At 37.9% G+C, this 18,629-nt stretch overlaps 1 pseudogene; it reads left to right on the forward strand.

Annotated features, from left to right (window-relative positions):
• The first annotated feature begins 9,197 nt into the window (after positions 1 to 9,197).
• On the forward strand, positions 9,198 to 10,177 carry LOC119514655 (annotated as a pseudogene).
• The last annotated feature ends 8,452 nt before the right edge of the window (positions 10,178 to 18,629 follow it).

Consider the following 18,629-nt stretch of genomic DNA (forward strand, 5'->3'; position numbering starts at 1 on the left):
TGAGAGTTGAGATCACAGGTTATCAGGAGATAGAAAGAGGTTAGAGATCGGCCATATGATGCTGAAGGAGTACAGAAGTTTCAACAGGATTGAATGTATAGATCCAGATACATAATAGAGTGTGATGGTAGCACAATATTGTAAGTACTCTGAACAAAGATGAGTGTGGGTATTGTTGAACAAGGAAGGCTAGGGCCATGTATGACACCAGAAGGAAAGATAGGAGATAAAGACGGAGTGCATAACTTAGCCAAAATCATAGTGGTCAATTATGGTGATTAAATGAACAAATATATGAATGTTTTTAAATGAGGGAGAACAAATGAATGTCAACATTGCAAGGTGTTGAACATTTGATGATATAGGGAAAAATACAATCAATGCAAACTAGAGTCTACATTATTGGCAACATTGTAAGATGCTTCCATTAATTGTAACAAAGGTGATATACCAAAGCTAAATATCTATAAGAGGGAGATATAAGGGAGTGATATGGGATGCTTGGTGGTGTTATTGTTGTCTGACCTTTCCATTGTATTTTATTTTATTTTTATTTGATCTTTTATATTTCTATTCTTCATTTTGTTTTCTCCTTTTCTTCTTTCTTTGTGGACAGAATGGAATTGTCCTTATATAGATTGTGACAGTGAGTGCATAATTAGGTGATTATACTGGGAATCATTGATTGTTTACTTAGGATGAATTGTATGGTGTGTGAATAAAACTGTTTAAAAAGTGAACAGAGGGATACAAGTGCTGGAGAAAATATGGAGACAGTGGTGGACCTATTCCCTGTTGGTAGGGAAGTAGAATGGCACAGCACAGCTGTGGGTAGTGTGGTGATTCCATAGAAAGCTAACTGGGGTTTCCATGTGGTCCTGCAACCTTGTTATTGGGTGTACACTTGGAAGAATCGAGAACAGGGAAATGAGTGGACATTGCACACTGGGGTTTATGGCAGCCGTATTCATGATTCACAATGGAAGGAGGTGACCTAAGGGTATAACTTATACTGATAAACCAAATGGTGAGCAGTGGTGTATACATACAATGGAATACAGGGCGGTGGCCAGAAGAAATTAAATTGTGATGAAAGCACCTAGGGGAATGGACTTTGAGGACAGTATATTGAGTGAAATAAGCCAGAATTGAAAAGACAAGCATTATAAAACTTCACTAATAAGGACTAATTATAATTTGCAAACTGGAAAAGTGAATCTGGGAGCATACATTATCAGGGGAAGGCTTATTGTAAAGATTCCTAGATTGTAAACTCTTACAGCAGCTACATCTACTCCTGAGTTGTAATGGTTATTTCTAAATTCTGAGATGCTGAGCTCTTTGTGTATAAACTGGTCAGTCTATGGAACTTCGGGTATCTGTGTGACACCTGAATTCAGAGCCAGAGTTTGGCAGCTATGAATGTCAAGATTACCCTATACAGTAAATCTGAAAGAGGCTGTAAAAGAGACCGGACTTCAATTAGAGATATGAATGAAATGGACTTGATTAGGACTAAGGTAAATCAGACTAAAAGGAGAAGGATGATACGGACTGTGTACTAAAACTTTGGTGTGAGACCAAAGGAAGAGATGTTTATTTGTCACAAAAAGATGTATTTTTTGTAGTCTACTATATAATTTAAATTGTATGGTCAGTTTATTCAAACACCATAATTACATGGAACCTTGAATAGAATGTAAGATCTGGTTGGTTTGCACAAGTTAGTGTGAAACCCTGATACAATCCAGAGTAATTTGGAAAGAAAATAAGTATTTGCAAAGCCCCCTTGAGGGCCTGAGAAAAAGTGTGGAAATTAGTTAAACTTTCTCACCTGGGTAATTCTTGGTATTCTCACAAGCACTGTGGACTACCATTGTATTAGGCCAAGTCCTTAACCCTGGAGCTTCCCCTTATGAAGCTTGTTACTGCAAAGGAGAAGCTAAGCCTATTTATAATTATGCCTCCTACTTATAATGATGCCTAAGTGTTACCCCGAGAGAACATCTTTTGTTGCTCAGATGTGGCCTCTCTTTCTAAGCTCACTTGGCGTGTAAACTCACTGCACTTCCCCCTACGTGGGACACGATGCCCAGGGGTGTAAATATCCCTGGCAATGTGGGACATGACTCCCAGGGATGAGCCCAGACCTGGCATCTTGGAATTGAGAAAAACTTCCTGACCAAACAGGGGAAGAGAAATAAAACAAAATAAAGTTTTAGTGGCTGAGAGATTTCAAATGGAGTGGAGAGGTCATTCTGGAAGTTATTCTTCTGCATTATATAGATATTCCAGTTTATTTTTTAGGTAATTAGAATAGCTAGAAGGAAATAGCTGAAACTATTCCAATCTAGCATCCTTGATTCTTGAAGGCAATCATATAACTATATATTTTATATGGTGTGACTATGATTGTGAAAACCTTGTGGCTTACACTCCCTTTATCCAGTGAATGGACAGATGAGTAGAAAAAAGGGAGACAAAAAGGAAATTAATGTGGGGAAGGAGTATGAGATGTTTTGGGTTTTCTTTTTTACTTTTATTTGTATTCTTCCTCATTATAATTTTTATTTTCTGGAGTAATGAAAATATTCAGAAATTATGGTGATGGATGCACAAATAAATGATGATACTGTGAACAATTGATTGTACACTGTGGATGATTGTATGGCATGTGAATAGATCTCAATAAAATTGCAAAGAAAAGTAATTATCCATGAAATATTTTTGCAGTGTAAAAGAAAGGTAGCAACAACTTAAGTATTTAGAAGAAGAACTTGATTTGAAACTGATTTATAAAAGGGAACATAACATTTTTAGTAATTATCTTTTACATTGCTAAGAGATCAAAAATAAGAGGCAGTATACAGGGAGACCAATTTAGATGACAGTAATATCTATTTGGAAACAGCAGATGGGACTGAATAAAGAACAGAACAAAGATTTGAATTGGCAATTTAGGCAGAATTGACATTTCAGAAAATAAATTTGTAATGTGGAGGATGGTATTCCTTCTAGAGGTGTAATTCAAAGTACAAAGAATTTAAAACAATAATAGAGAAAAGGAATGTTGGGGAGAGATAGGGATCTGACTGAAGAATAATAGTAATTCCACAGAAAGAAATCACAATGGAATAAATGCAATGATTTAACTTAAAATAAAATATAATATTAAGGAGAATCAGAAACCTGTGATTTCAATTTTAATGCCTTCCCATATTCTGGAGAATATTAATGAAATACCCTTACTCATATTCTACTAAAATTCTGTGTTTTAATGATAGAATAACTTTATTTAAAGATGAAATTTCAATGTCAGAGAATAATGCATTACTTAAAAAGAAACAGAAGTTCAAATTGGCTTCACACTATTCCATAAAATATGCCAAATGCCAGAAGAAACTCAAGGCTTATCAGTGTTTTAAGAGGAAAATTTCACAACTTGAAATTACTTCTAGCAGAACTGTTGCTTTGCATCAAGGAGTCACAGGTTTGGGTGGAAAGAGAACATCTGCTAATCTCTTGGTCTAAATCATGCATTCTTCATTAGTCCTCCATACCAAGTTGCAGACAGTACATGGTTCTAGAGGTCTGAGAAGATAGGGTCAAATGGAAGGCACCATAGAAATTCAGGGAATCTATTTTTTGATACAATCCTTCAAATTTCTTTAAATTTCATGGTCTCAGTTTCTGGACTGTAATGCAGAGGGGTTGATATGTTCATCTGCCAGGTTTCTCACTACACATTTGTTCGCTCAGGCATCATATGTTTATGGAACAACTCTTTTATGCCAGGCATTATCTTAGGCACCAGGAAATCACAGTGGTGAACAGCACCACAGGGACCAGACTTCTTGAAGCTCTCAATCTGATGGTAAAGCTGACTTAATCATTGGAATACCCAGCAAAGTGCAGAAAACCCTAAAAGGCACCTTTTGTGATATTTATGCTGGAACCTAAAGGATGAGTAGGATTAAATGGCAAGGAGAGGGTGGTGGTGGAGAGAGAGTGCTCCAGGCAGAGGGGAGAGCAAGTGAGAACATCTAGAGGTGAGGATTGAGGTTGGGGTGGGGGGATCCTGTGTGTCACAGAGGGAAGATGGTGATGATATGAACAGGTCATGGGGAGATAACCAGGGTCAGGCTGGACACTGGTCAGGGGACTCATGGGACATGAGATAGGTTCTGTTAGATGATCAGAGGGAGATCTGTTGCCCCAGATCAGAAGGGACAACCAGCCAGCCAGATGTAGCTATTTGGGTCCAAATGTTTGCTTTGCACCACCATTCTTCCTTCCAAAATACAGGATGGATTTGGAGTCAACTGGGTAAAGACCAATGCCAGATCCCACTACTTATCAGTTTGTGACCTTGGGGCAAGTCCTTCAGCCTCTTTGAGCCTCAGTTTCCTCATTTATGAGAGGCCAATAGCAACATGAACCTCCAGTGAGGGGGTTTAGGACATGATGATGTAAGGTCCTGGGTCAGGACCCTGGAAGGGAACCACTGAATTTGAATTACCTTCCCTTTAATGCCATCCTCCCCTCAACCCCTTCACCCCCCTTCTTAGCAATGAGGCTCTGTCCCAAATAAACTCACTTAGATTAACTTTACAAAAGATGCCACTTTCTTTAGGGTGGGGATCTTTCCCTGAGCCTGCACTCTCAGATATGGCAAAGCAGGGATCCTGCCCAGTTTATCCAGCCCCATCTTGTCCAGATGAAGAACACAGCCCCAGAGACCTCCATCCAGCTCTAAGGGGTCCAGGTCCCACTCCTCTTGGCTCCTGGAGCCCTGCTCTCCCCTCCTCCCTGCTCTGCTCCTGTTTCTTGCTCACTGTGACATGTTGCTGTGGGTTGCCTTTTTACTTTCTTGGTAATTGTTCTAGTTAATGCTGCCAGAATGCAAAATACCAGAGATGGATTGGCTTTTATAAAAAGGGGGTTTATTTGGTTACACAGTTACAGTCTTAAGGCCATAAAGTGTCCAAGATAACACATCAGCAAACAGGTACCTTCACTGGAGGATGGCCAATGGTGTCCAGAAAACCTCTGTTAGCTGGGAAGGTACGTGGCTGGTGTGTGCTCCAGAGTTCTGGTTTCAAAATGGCTTTCTCCCAGGACATTCCTCTCTAGGCTGCAGTTGCTCAAAAATGTCATTCTTAGTTGCACTTGGGGTATTTGTCCTCTCTTAGCATCTCCAGAGCAAGAGTCTGCTTTCAATGGCCATCTTCAAAATGTCTTTCATCTGCAGATCCTGTGCTTTCTTCAAGGTGTCCCTCTTGGCTGTAGCAAGCTTGCTCCCTGTGATCCTATATAGTGCACCAGTAATTTAATTCAGACCCACCCAAGGGGTGGGGCCAACACCTCCATGGAAATTATCCAGAGTCATCACCCACAGTTGGGTGGGGTGAATCTCCATGGGAACACTCAAAGAATTACAATCTAATTAACACTGATAGGTCTTCCCACACAAGATCACATCAAAGTTAATGGCATTTGGGGGGACATAATACATTCAAGTTGGCACAGTAATGCTTTTGGCATATTGGATAGCATATTGTGTTGGAATTGTTCTCAGCAATTGTTTCTCTATAGTGACTTCTCTTCATATGGGAAGCTTGAATTTTCAGAGCTTTTTTTTTTAATGCAATTTTACTGAGATATTTTCATATACCAGATAATCATCCAAAGTGTACAATCAGTGGTTCAGATTCACCACATAGTTGTGCATTCAACACCACAATGAATTTTTGAACATTTCATTACTCCAAAGAAAAGAATAAAATAAAAAAAAACACACCCAAAACATACCATACCCCTTATCCCCCACTATTATTTATTAATTTTTGTCTTTATTTTCTTACTCATCTGTCCATACACTAGATAAAAGGAGTGTGTCAGTTTTCACAATCACACAGTCACATTGTATAAGCTCAATAGTTATAAAATCATCTTCAAGAATCAAGGCTACTGGATTGCAGTTCAACAGTTCAGGTATTTCCTTCTAGCTATTCTAATACATTAAAACTAAAAAGGAATATCTATATAATGCATAAGAATAACCTCCACAATAATATCTCAACTCTATTTGAAATCTCTCAGCCACTGAAACTTTATTTTGTTTCATTTCTCTCCCCACTTTAGGTCAAAAAGTCTTTCTTAGTTCCAGCATGCTGGGTCTGGGCTCATCCCCGAGAGTCATGTCCCACTTTGCCAGGGAGACTTACAACCCTTCAGGGCTTTTGTTCTTGTGACATTTCTGTATAGACCTAGCAATTTACTCATTAGTTATTATCCATGTTTGAATCATTTGCATTTTTTTTAGATAAGAGATTTAGCAAGAATATCCTTTGGTTGTGGTAGGAAGAGAGGAAGAATTAGGGAAACTTGCCCAAATTTTCATCTCCAGGACTCCCTCTCCTGACTGATGGAGGCTTCTTTAATATCTGCTGTTTTTGTTTTCTGTACAATGTTCATGTCTTTTCTCATGACCTTCTCTCATGCTTACTGTACTGTTATAAAGCCCTTTCTACTGCACTCATCACTCTGGATAAGGCCTTCTTTATAGGCATGAATATTTGTGGATTCTGGCAGTTTTCCACCATTCACCTACTTTGATTCATGGCTGTAGCTTCCCACACTGGTTATGTTCATCTGGAGTGTTTTCTTCTCTTCATTGGCAAGGTTTTTAGAGTTATGGGATATCTGTGTCTCCCTGTTTCACTGAAAGTATAAATTTTGGGGCTTTTATTCCTCCTCTTTGTCATATTATATGTTTTTTTTTTTTTTTTTTTTTTTTTTTTTTTTTAGTGGAGAAAGGCAGAAATTTGGATCTAGGCTGTCACTGCTTAGGCACCAATATCTAATTCAAATATGAATTGTTTCTCTACTTCTTCATAGCTTAGCTTCCTTTGCATTCCTTCTCTTCTTTCTTAGCAGATATGCACCTTTGCATTTTTAAACATGAGACAGGAAGCTTCTGAATATTTATCCATTTGTAAAATGAAGTTAATTTTACAGCTTTTCTCTTTCACTGTATTCTCAAAGCCAACACCATCACTCGACATTTAATGCTCCACTTCATCAGCTCAAGGATATTTAGGCAGATGTAATTAGTGCATATTCCGAATGCACTCCCTCTTTATAGTAAAGGGACAGGTGAGATGCATGTATAGTGGGTGAGGAGGGTGACCAGTCCTTGTAGGACTTAATTGAATTAAATTGATTTCAACTCATATTTGAGTCTGTATCTAAAATGCTCAACCATGTAGGAGAATAGATTCAGGAAAGAAAGGAAAGCCACAAGAAAACAGAACAGGGAATTGAAATTTTAATGATTTAGTCAACATTTATTTAAAATTTTCTATATTTAAGGCACTATTATAGGTGCTATGCAAAAGACAAAAATTATGAAAGAACATCTGGGTTTCTTTGTAGGGTCACAAAAATGTTCAATTCAAGTGCTGAAAGAGTAAAACTCATAGATGATTTGTAAGGAAAATATTGTGGAAGTTAATTATATGGATAACTTTTTGTGTAGAAGGAGAAGTGAAATTAAATGTGGTAGGTGACATTAGTAAATGTATGGCACCTTGCTAGTCAGAGATGGAAAGAAATCCCATCCAAAATTGTTTCCTTCACTTCAGGGAACACTTACTCCCACTGCCTGATGTTTCTTGCCAGGTGAAGTGTTCATCCATCAGATGAATAACTCTGGCCCCACTCCACTGCTTTTGTTTAGCTCTACCCTGGAGGTCTTCTATGATTGCTGAATTTTGATCCTCATCTTCTCCCTTCTCTTCAGGAATCAGATCATTTTCAGAAACCGCACTTTCTGCTCTGTTCCTCCAAGTTACATGTTTTACAGGGGCAGTTGTTCCCCTTGGGAGGTCTGTGATTGTCCAGCTGAGCCTGGAAGGGAAAATATATTTAATTTTGGAAAAGTAATTAAAACTTATTTAGTGAACACAGCTAAGACACATTCTACAACCTAGTCTTTTTCAGTAATGAAGGTGATTTTCTTATCTCTACCTGATTGACTAATCCCTGTGCCTAATTCTAAGTTGGTTCCACACATGGAGGGAATAAGAATTTTTAGGTATTGTGCCTACTCAAGCACTAACATCAGTGGCCTGCTCAAATATCTTCAAAACTTTCACTATTTAGGCCCTCAGTTCCCTGTCCATCTTTATAGCAGCCTCCAATCCCTTCTCCCTGCTCCAAGATCCTGTTTCCCCTCTCTGAATGTGACCTAGTCTTCCAACCTCCTGTTCTGTGCTCAAGAGCTTGTCTCTAAACATATTGTCCACATCCACCTGGTGAAACCCTGACCTACCTGTGTGGCCCAGAGCCCAGCCTCTCCTGCCTCATTCTGCTATGTGTCAGAAATGAGTGTGTGTGTGTTTGTGTGAGTGTGTGTGTATGTGAGAGAGAGAGAGAAAGAGAGACAGAGAGAGAGATTAAATATTTTGATTTCTTCTTCATACTTTCCCTGACACCTTGAAAACTAACATGTACACAGTGGGCCTTTAAGAAATAGCTGTTAGACTATTGCATTGGTTTTTGGAAGAAGGGATAATATGAACTTGTGTCTTTGGAGTAATCATTTTGGCATCCTGGGCACAATGCGTCAGAACAGATAGTCTGTGTTCTGAAAGAGGTTTGGAGGCAAGTGAAGGTGTGGAGAACCCCAAATAACCAATTTTACAGGATTTTAATATGGGCAGTCCATCCCATTAGAAGAAAAATTTTCTGAGTTTATTATCCATCTTACTTACCTCACACTGTACCGGGTGCAACTTGGTACTTACACAATCTGTGGAATGAATGAGTGAATGAATGAATGAATGAATGAATAGAGGAAATTATCTCAAATCCATGGAGAGTACAGCTGCAGGAAAATAAACTACATCTAATGAAGTTGTGGACAGAAATGAGTGCAGAGAAACCAAACAAGCAACCTATTTTAGTTCTCTTAAGGTATGTCTCCCATACTTCCTAGCATTGTGTATTTAGTAGGATTCAGTAAATATTCATGGTGCATATAGTGGATGGTCCATACAAATACATTAACACCATTCTTCAATCCTTTTCTCTAGAGCTCAGAGAATGGCATGTTCCCCAATCATCTAGAGTGAAATAGTTTAGAGAGTTTTGTTGTGTCTCATTCAAGGTCTGTCTCTCTGACCTTGGGGCTTATGGCAGGAGGAAACCAGACCAGTATCTTGAAGTTCCTCATCTGGGGACTATCAGAGTGGCCAGAGCAGCAGCACATCCTCTTCCTGCTGTTCCTGTGGATGTACATGGTCACTGTGACCGGGAACCTGCTCATTGTTCTGGCCATTGGCACCGACAGGCATCTCCACACACCCATGTACGTCTTCCTTGCCAGCTTGTCATGTGAAGACATACTGTTCACTTCCATCACCATGCCCAAGGCCCTGGTGAACCTACAGAACCAGAGCAAGTCCATTTCCTATGCAGGATGCCTGACTGAGTTCTACTTCTTCCTGACTTTTGGGGACATGGACATCTTTTTCCTGGACACCATGGACTATGAACACTATGTGGCCATCTGCCACCCTCTCCACTACACGGTGGTCATGAGCCCCCACCACTGCATCATCATGGTCACTGCCTGCTGGACACTTATAAATCTTGATGGCATGACCCACACCTTCCTCAAATTCCAGCTTTCCTTCTGCTCAGAGAAGATCACTCCTGACTTCTTCTGTGATCTGGGCCCCCTGATGAAGGTGTCCTGCTCTGACACCCAGGTCAATGAGCTTGTCCCCTCTTTGTGGGGGGAGCAGTAACTTTAAGCCCCTTTATGCTCATCTCAATGTCTTATATCCACATTGTTTCAGGCATCCTCTGAGTCCCCTCTGCCCAGGGAAGGCACAAGGTCTTCTCCACCTGTGGTTCCCACCTCACTGTTGTTCCTTTTCCTTTGGGTTGGTGATCAGGGCTTATCTGTGCCCCTCATCATCCTCTTTCAGCTCAGTAAAGGAGGACACAGCAACTGCTCTCATGTCCCCTGCTGAACCCCTTCATTTACAGTCTACTGAACAAGGACATGCAAAGTGCACTGGGGAGACTTCTCAGGGGCAAAGTTCCTCCTTGTGGGGCCACTGATGTCAATAGAGAAAATTCAAGTGTCCTCCTTCCCCTCTGGTGAAGGACTTATGGCCATTTCTACCTCAAGAATCTCATTTTGAATCTCAAATGTGCCTTATCACCAGTCCCCTCCCTGAATCCCCACCAGTGTTTGCTATTGTCAGGAAAAACAAGATTTTGTATTGTGTTTAAAGTTAATCTGAGTCCCTTATTCATTGATCACTTTTACTTATTAAATGACATTTGTAAAGATAAATGTCTTTTGCAATGTTCATCATTCTAACAGTCTGTACAGCCTTTATGGTATATTTATTAAAATTAGACAGGTGAGGTTATGGAAAGTGGGATAATGATCAAAATATTAGCGAGGGTAAAGGGTTGAATTTTTTCTACCAAACAGACATGCTGAAATCCTTACCCCCAGGTTCTCCCAATATGATGCCATTTGGAAATAAAGTCACGAAGATGGAATTGGTTAAGATGAGGCAACACTGGAATAGGGTGGGCCTTACTCAATATGAACCAGTCCCCATAAGAAGAGGGAAAGTTGGACACAGATGTACACATGGGAGAAGGCCATGTGACAGATAAGGCAGAGATTGTGGTGCTGCAGCAGCAAACCAAGGAATGCTAAGAATTTCTGGCACATTGCCAGGAGGAAGGACAACTTAAGGCATTCTCTTTTGCAGGGTTAGAGGGAGCATGGACCTTCTAACACTGTGGTTTCAGACTTCTACCTCCACAAATGTCAGGCAATAACTTTCTGTTGTTTAAAACCACCTTGTTTGTGGTACTTTGTTATGACATTCCTGAGAAACTAAGACAAGTGAGATTAATATCATATTGCAAAGATTTTACAATTTTAAGTGAGAAAATCCAGTTTTTCCCCTACAAAAAACAGGAAATTATACAAACACCTATTGCTTCAAGGTTGCAAGTCAAAAATCTTTGCAAACATGATAACAATTCTCTCAATAATACCAGAGGTATCTATGTTCTTTTTAGTAAGTCACTCATGTTCCTTCTAGTAAACAGACTCATAGAAATTTATGAGAATATATAATAAATAAGTATAGGTTAAATATTATGGTAACTATTGTATAACTATTCTCTAACTTTCTTCCTTAGCTGTTTAAGTCATGGCTGGTTGTGAACTCTGATTTTCACATCTGGAGTAGAGGAATCTTGTGTCTTTCAAGGTTCCTTCTTTTGAAACTTCAAGAAACAAATGGATAAACAAAATGTGTTACATACACACAATTTAATATTTTTCAGCCATAAGAAGAAATGAATTTCTGAGACATTCTGCAACATGGATGAACCTAAAAAATATTATGCTTTATGAAATCAGCAAGGCACATAAGAAAAGATATTGTATGATGTCACTTACATGAGATATCTAGAAACTGCAAATTCACAGAGACAGAAAGGTGATTAGAGGTTACCAGGGAATGGCGTGGAGGTGGAGGAGGAATTATTGATTGGTGAATATAGAGTATATGTAAAGAATTTGCAAGGAAAAATTTAAAAAATTTACCCAATCTTAACAAATAAGAGAGTAAATATACTGAATAAAAGTGAACAGAACCTTAAGAACCTATAGAATTCTAATGGGATGCTGGAAGGAAGGAGAAAGAGGCCGAGGGCTTAAGAAGTACTCAGAGATATAATGGCTGAAAACTTCCCAAATTTGATAGAAGACATAAACCTACAGATCAAGAAGCTGAGTGAAACCCAAAGAGGATAAATGCAATGAAAGCCACACCAAGACACATCATAGTCAAACTCCTGAAAGCTACCCACAAAGAAAAAGTTATTGAAAGCAATGAGAGAGAAATGACACTATACTTGTAGGGGAAAAAGACAATTTGAATGGCAGCAGATTTCTCATCATAAACCACAGAAATTAGGAAGATCAGGAAGGAAGAAAGAACACAGTCAGCAAAAATATCAGTAAACAAAACTGAATTCTTTTCTTCTCCTTAGATTTATAAATCATGTTTGATAGCTGAACAAAAATTACAACACTGTTTGATGTGGTTCTAAATTTATGTAGAGGAAATATTGAAAAAATTATAAACAAGACAGGGTAATATGGCATAAAGGAAGTAAGTTTCTATACTTCACTTGAATGGTAAAATGTCACAAAAGGAGACTGTGGTAAGTTAAGCATATTTAATGTAATACCTAAAACAACTCCTAAAGAAACTATGCAAAGAGATACACTAAAAAATACTGCAGGTACTTCAAAATGGAATTCTAAAAAATGTCAAAATAACATACATGTAGGCATTAAAACAGTGAAACAAACAAACAAAAAAAAAGACAAAGCAAACAAAATATCAGATTGAATAGTGTGATGATTAGGTTCATGTGTCACCTTGGCCAGGTAATGGTGCCCAGGTGTCTGGTCAAACAAGCACTGGCCTAACCATTATTGCAAGGACATTTGTGGCTGGTTAATAAACCAGAAGGCTGGTTTATTAAATCATCAGTCAATTGACTGCAGCTGTGACTGATTATAAAAATGAAGGGCATATCTTCCTCAATGAGAGAATTGAATCAGCTGGATTTAATCCAATCAGTTGAAGACTTTTAAGGGAGAAAGAGATAGAACCTTCACTTCTTCTTCAGCCAGCCAGTGAAGCATTGCCTGAGGAGTTCATTGAACACCTTCATCAGAGTTGTCAGTTCACTGCCTGCCCTACAGATTTTGGACCTGTGCCTCCCTACAGTTGCGTGAGACACTTTTATAAAATCATATATTTACAGATATCTCTTTCTGGTTCTGTTTCCCTAGAGAACCCTAACTAATACAAATAGTAAACCAAAAAATAAGATGGCAAAAATAAGCCTGAGCATGTAAATAATTACAATAAACATAAAAGGCCAACTAATGTTCCAAGTGGTTTTTTAAGTCTGCCTTGGTTCTATCTGGCCTTGAGAGATGTAAAGTCCTGGTGGCCAGGAATTAGGTTTCAGGAGGAGTATGTTTCACCTCTAACCAATGACATGCTCTGAGGGGCTCCAGGCAGCTATCCCTGACCCTATTCAAGAAACTCCAAAAACACAAATTTATTCAGTGAGCTTCCTTGGGCTGCAGAGCAGTTTCTCAGTGATTACCACCTGAGTTGAGGAGCACAGAGGAGGAGCCAAAGCTCACTGGAGACTTAGCCCCATAACCTTCCAACAGGCAAACACTCACTAATGCCTTCTGGGTCCCAGATCCTCACCTGGGCTCCAGGGGCTTGGAGACAGGAATAAATGATCCTTGCTCTGGAGAAGCCCTAGAACTCTGTCCAATGGGAAACAGACATGAGTCACCTCTAAACCCATCACCCAGAGAAAAACACAAGCAACATATTGGTATATTTACTTCTAATATTTCTCTGTACATGTAGAAATAATTTTCCTTCTTGTCATCTCACAATAAATTTTTCTTTCCCATAAAAAAGCTTCATAATATTTCACTTCTAATAAGTATCACCATAAGCTTAAGAATTTCCTCACTGATGGCCATTTAGGTGCTTTACATTTTTTCAAACTTACAAATAATGCTGTGATGAATTTTTATCTGTAATGCTGATTCAATTTTGGGTGATTTATTAGAGCATGAGGAAGTGTAATTATGGGATCATATTAAATGAATTAATATCTTGTGTTTTAAGTATGAAAATTAATACCTGATCTTAATGTTTTGATGCATATACTTGCAGATTTTTCTGATAATACAGAAAAATACATTTAGGTACTTTAAAAAATAAGATCAAACAAATCTGAGTATTTGTGTTTGACACTTCATGGGAGCTTTTTTCATATAACTAGCTTAAGAGCTACTTCCCCCTTTTTTTACAACTGCATAGTATTTCATTGTATGCACATACTTTATTTCACTTTATTGCTTATTGATGTATATATGGGTAATTCCAAATTTTTACTACCATAAGTAATGTCATAAATTTACTTGTACACATATCTTTTCACTCTTTACACTGTTGCTTGAGTTCCTGTAAAATAAGTTAAGAAAGTGGAATGGTCTCTAAAAGAGAGAACACTAACTTTTATAGCTGCTCTAAATTGCCCTCTAATAAACTTGTGCCAATTAAATATTTTCCCAAAATTTATAAGTACCCCTTTTTCACACTCTTTCCAGTACTCAATCATTTTCTATTGCTTGTCACTAAGTGAAACTATTTTTCCTGAACTTTCAGGAAGAAGATATAGTTAAGGGTAGTTTTTCTAACTTTCTAGCTTAAGGGCACCATATTTTGTTTTGATGAAGTGTTCAAAAATATGTTGACATTTTCTTGTTCAGATTAGGGAATTTAAGACTTCTAAATTAAAATTTACTTCCAAATACTCTATATCCACCAATCAAAAACTCCCCCTCTCTCACACCCCTATCCCTGCCTCTGTTTCTCTCCTCCAATTCTACCTGGACAGCATCTCTCCTTTGGCTCCTTTTATCCCGTGCTCTCAATTTATCTTCTTTTCTCAGTAATTTCTCCTCATTGTAGAGGCCCTTTGTCCATGAAGTGTTCAGGGCCTAATACAGAGAAAGCCCCTTCAGGACTTACTTTTTTCCTTTTGCAGTCACCCATTAATAAACATGCAAAACTTCTCCCAGTTTCAGCTTTTCTTCCAAAATTGGGCCTCCATGCATTCCACTGAGTATCTGTTGGCTATTTTATTTCAGGTCTGTTGACTGCCCTGTGGCTTTCCTTAGATCCCTCCTGCACAGATGCCAATATCATGCATGTCTCGTAACAATGTTATTTTTTCCCGACTGTTCATTTTTATCACACATATGTGTGGCAGATGCTATCTGAGTTGCACCATTTTTTTGGGGGGAGAAAGATTCATGGAGATTCAAAACTATGCCACTGCTGCCACATTTATAGTTTGTGCACTTCTGTAAGTATGTTCGTCTTTAATAAAAAATTTACTTAAAATAACATGAGAATATTAGGGTTTATTATATACCTAACATTTAAAATTGGTACAAGAAGAAGTAGGGAATTGAATAGGCTGACAAGGACTGAAGAAAGCAAAATGGTCGTTATGGATTTACCAACCTCCTCTTCAAAAAAATCCCGTGAGCTATACTTTATGGAAGCTTTCAAGTAAAACTGCAGAACTCGTTTATGAGGTTAGTGAAGTTTGGGTCTCCAAACCAGGTAAGGATGAAATAAGGAAAGAAAATTGTTAACCATTTCAATTATTAAAAAAAAAAAAAACCCTAAACCAAATACTATCTAACTGATTCCATCACTATAGTATAAAAAAATAATGCATCATGTTTTGGTGGAGCATATCATTGGAGTGCAAGGATGGTTTGACACCAGAAAACTCTAGCATCATTTACCATATGAATCAACTGAAAGAGAAAAATCACAGTTATCTCAATGTAGAAAAAGTGATCTGATTATATTTAATGACTGAGAAACACTGCTCATAAACTAGGTAAAGAATGTAACTTCTTTAACTTGGGAACCTAGGGGAAACATATTTAATGGAGAATTTTAATTGTGATTACTTTCAGATAGGAAAGAAGCACTATAAGTAAACAAAAGAAATAAGAGGTGCAAATATTTAAATGGAAGAGATAAAACTGTCATTATTTGACTAGGTTATGTCATCTATACAGAAAAAGCATTACATTTTTAGACATTAAACTATTAGACATTATTTATTATGAACAGACATTAAAGTATCAAAATTAAGAGAATTCAGCAAGATTGTCATTACAAGATCATCTTTAAAATCAACAGAATTTTCCATACCCAGTAATAGCCACTTTGAAAATATAATAAAAATAGGATAACATCCAGAGAGCTATAAAGTGTCAGGAATAAATTTAAAACATACAAGACTTCAATGAAGAAATGTAAAATTCTCTGATAGAGAGTTGGGAGATAATGTGATGAAAATGGAGAGATATTCCAGACTCTTGAATGGGATCACTAAATAAAAATGACATATCTCCTAAATTCAAGTATAAATTCAATAAAACCCCAAACAAATTCCAGTTGGATGTTTTTAGAGATCTCAAAAATAAATTTCAGTTGGATTTGTTTTTTGTGTTTTGTTTATTTTAAATTCAGTTTTATTGAGATATATTCACATACCATACAATCATCCATGGGGTACAATCAACTGTTCACAGTACCATCAAATAGCTGTGCACTCATCACCCTAATCTATTTTTAAACATTTTCCTTATACTAGAAAGAATCAGAATAAGAATAAAAAAATAAAAATAAAAAGAACACCCAAATTATCCCACACATCCCACCCTATTTTTCATTTAGTTTGTGTCCCAATTTAACTACTCATCCATCCATACACTGGATAAAGGGAGTGCGATCCACAAGGTTTTCACAACCACACTGTCACCCCTTGTAGTCTACATTGTTATACATTTGTCTTCAAGAGTCAAGGCTACTGGGTTAGAGTTTGGTAGTTTCAGGTATTTACTTCTAGATATTCCAGCACAATAAAATCTAAAAATTGTTATCTATATATTGTATAAGAATATTGACCAGAGTGACTCTTGACTCCATTTGAAATCTCTCAGCCATTGAACCTTTATTTCATTTCATTTTGCATCCCCCTTTTGTTCAAGAAGATGTTCTCAATCCCATGATGCTGGATCTAGGTTCATCCCTGGGAGTCATATCGTTCATGGCCAGGGTTATGTACACCCCTGGGAGTCAGGCCCCACATAGTGGCTTAGGGAGAAAGGCCATATCTGAGAAACAAAGAGGCACTCAGGGGTGACACTTAGGCATATTTGTAAGCAGGTTTTGCAACTCCTTTGCAGTAAAGCTCCATAGGGTCAGGCCTCAAGACAGAGGGCTCAGCACATCAAGCTCTCAGTCCCCAGTGTTTGTGAGAACATCAGCAACAATCCAGGTGAGGAAGTTCAATACCTCCACATCTTTCCCCCATCTCCTCAGAGTGCTCTGAATATATATTTTTATTCCCCACATAAATTACTTTAGGATGTGTTGCTATTTCACTCTAAACTATACAGACCTGCCATATCTCATTTCCTATTCAAAATTACATGTAATTGTGGTGTTTGAACAAACTGACTGTAGAAGTTATATTGTTTAGAAAATATAGATCCTACATAAAATAAACATTTCTTCCCTTGTTCTCACATGGAAGTTGAAGTTTTAACACACAATCAGTTTCAACCTTTACTCTTTGGCCTGATTTGCCCTAGTATTAACCATATCTGCTTCATTCATATCTCTAATTGAAGTCTGGGCTCTTTTTCAGCTTTTTTTTTTTTTTTTAACACTTGCTGTATGCATTAATACTGACATTCATATCTGCTGAGTTCTTGCTCTCAGTTTCAGGTGTCACACAGATACCCAATGTTCCAGAGACCAATCAGGTTATACACCAAGGGATCAACATCTCAGAGTTTGGAGATAGCCATTACAATTCAGGAATAGATTTGACTGCTGTAAGAGCTTACATTCTAGGGACCATTACAATAAGCATTCCCCTGACAGGCTGTGCTCTAAGATCCAATTCTGAGTTTACACATTGCAGTTAGTCCATATCAGTGAGGCATTATAATGTTTGCCTTTGTTTCTGGCATACTTCACTGAAAATGCTGTCTACAGGATCCATTCATCTCCTTGTGTGCCTCACAACTTCACTCCTTCATGTAGTTGCTCAATATTCTTTTGTGTGTATACACCACAGTTCACCATTCTGTTCCTCAGTCAGTGTGCACACTGCAAATCATGAATACTGCCTCCATAAACACCAATGTGCAAATATCCATTCATGTCCCCGCTCTCAGATCTTCCAAGTACATACCCCATAATGAGATTGCAGGACCTTATGACCCCCACATACTTAGTTTCTTATGGAACCACCACAGTGACCTCCAGAAATCCTACACCATTCTGCCTCCTCATCAACAGGAAATAGGCACATCCCTCTCTCCATGTTTTTTCCAGCACTTTTATCCCTATTTAAATTTTTTCCTACAATTTTATAGATATATTCACATAACAATTATCGACAGTGTACAATCAATTGTTCATGGTATCATCATATATTAGTACATTTATCACCACAGTCAGCCCTTGAATATATCAATTACTATGAAAAAGTTTTTTTTGGTGAATAATAAACAAGATAATAATAAAAAGAAAAATAAAGTGTCATACAATACAATGTATGGGTAAGGACAGAAAACAACACCACTACCAAGAATCCCATATCCCTCCCTTATATCCCTCTCTCATACACATTTAACTTTGCTGTATTGCCTCTGTTACATTTGATGGAAACATATCACAATGTTACTGTTGACCATAGACTCCAGTTTGCTTTATTTTTTTTTTCTCAAATACCATCCCTTTTTCAACACTCTGCATGGTTGACATCCATTTGTTCTCCCACATGTGAGAATATTTTTATATTTGTACATTTAGGAACAGTCATTGGCCACTCCAGTTTTTCCCAAGTTATGCAGTTTCAGCCTT

This window comes from Choloepus didactylus, chromosome 18 (assembly GCF_015220235.1).
Source record: "Choloepus didactylus isolate mChoDid1 chromosome 18, mChoDid1.pri, whole genome shotgun sequence".
In the NCBI taxonomy this organism is placed as follows: Eukaryota; Metazoa; Chordata; class Mammalia; order Pilosa; family Megalonychidae; genus Choloepus; species Choloepus didactylus.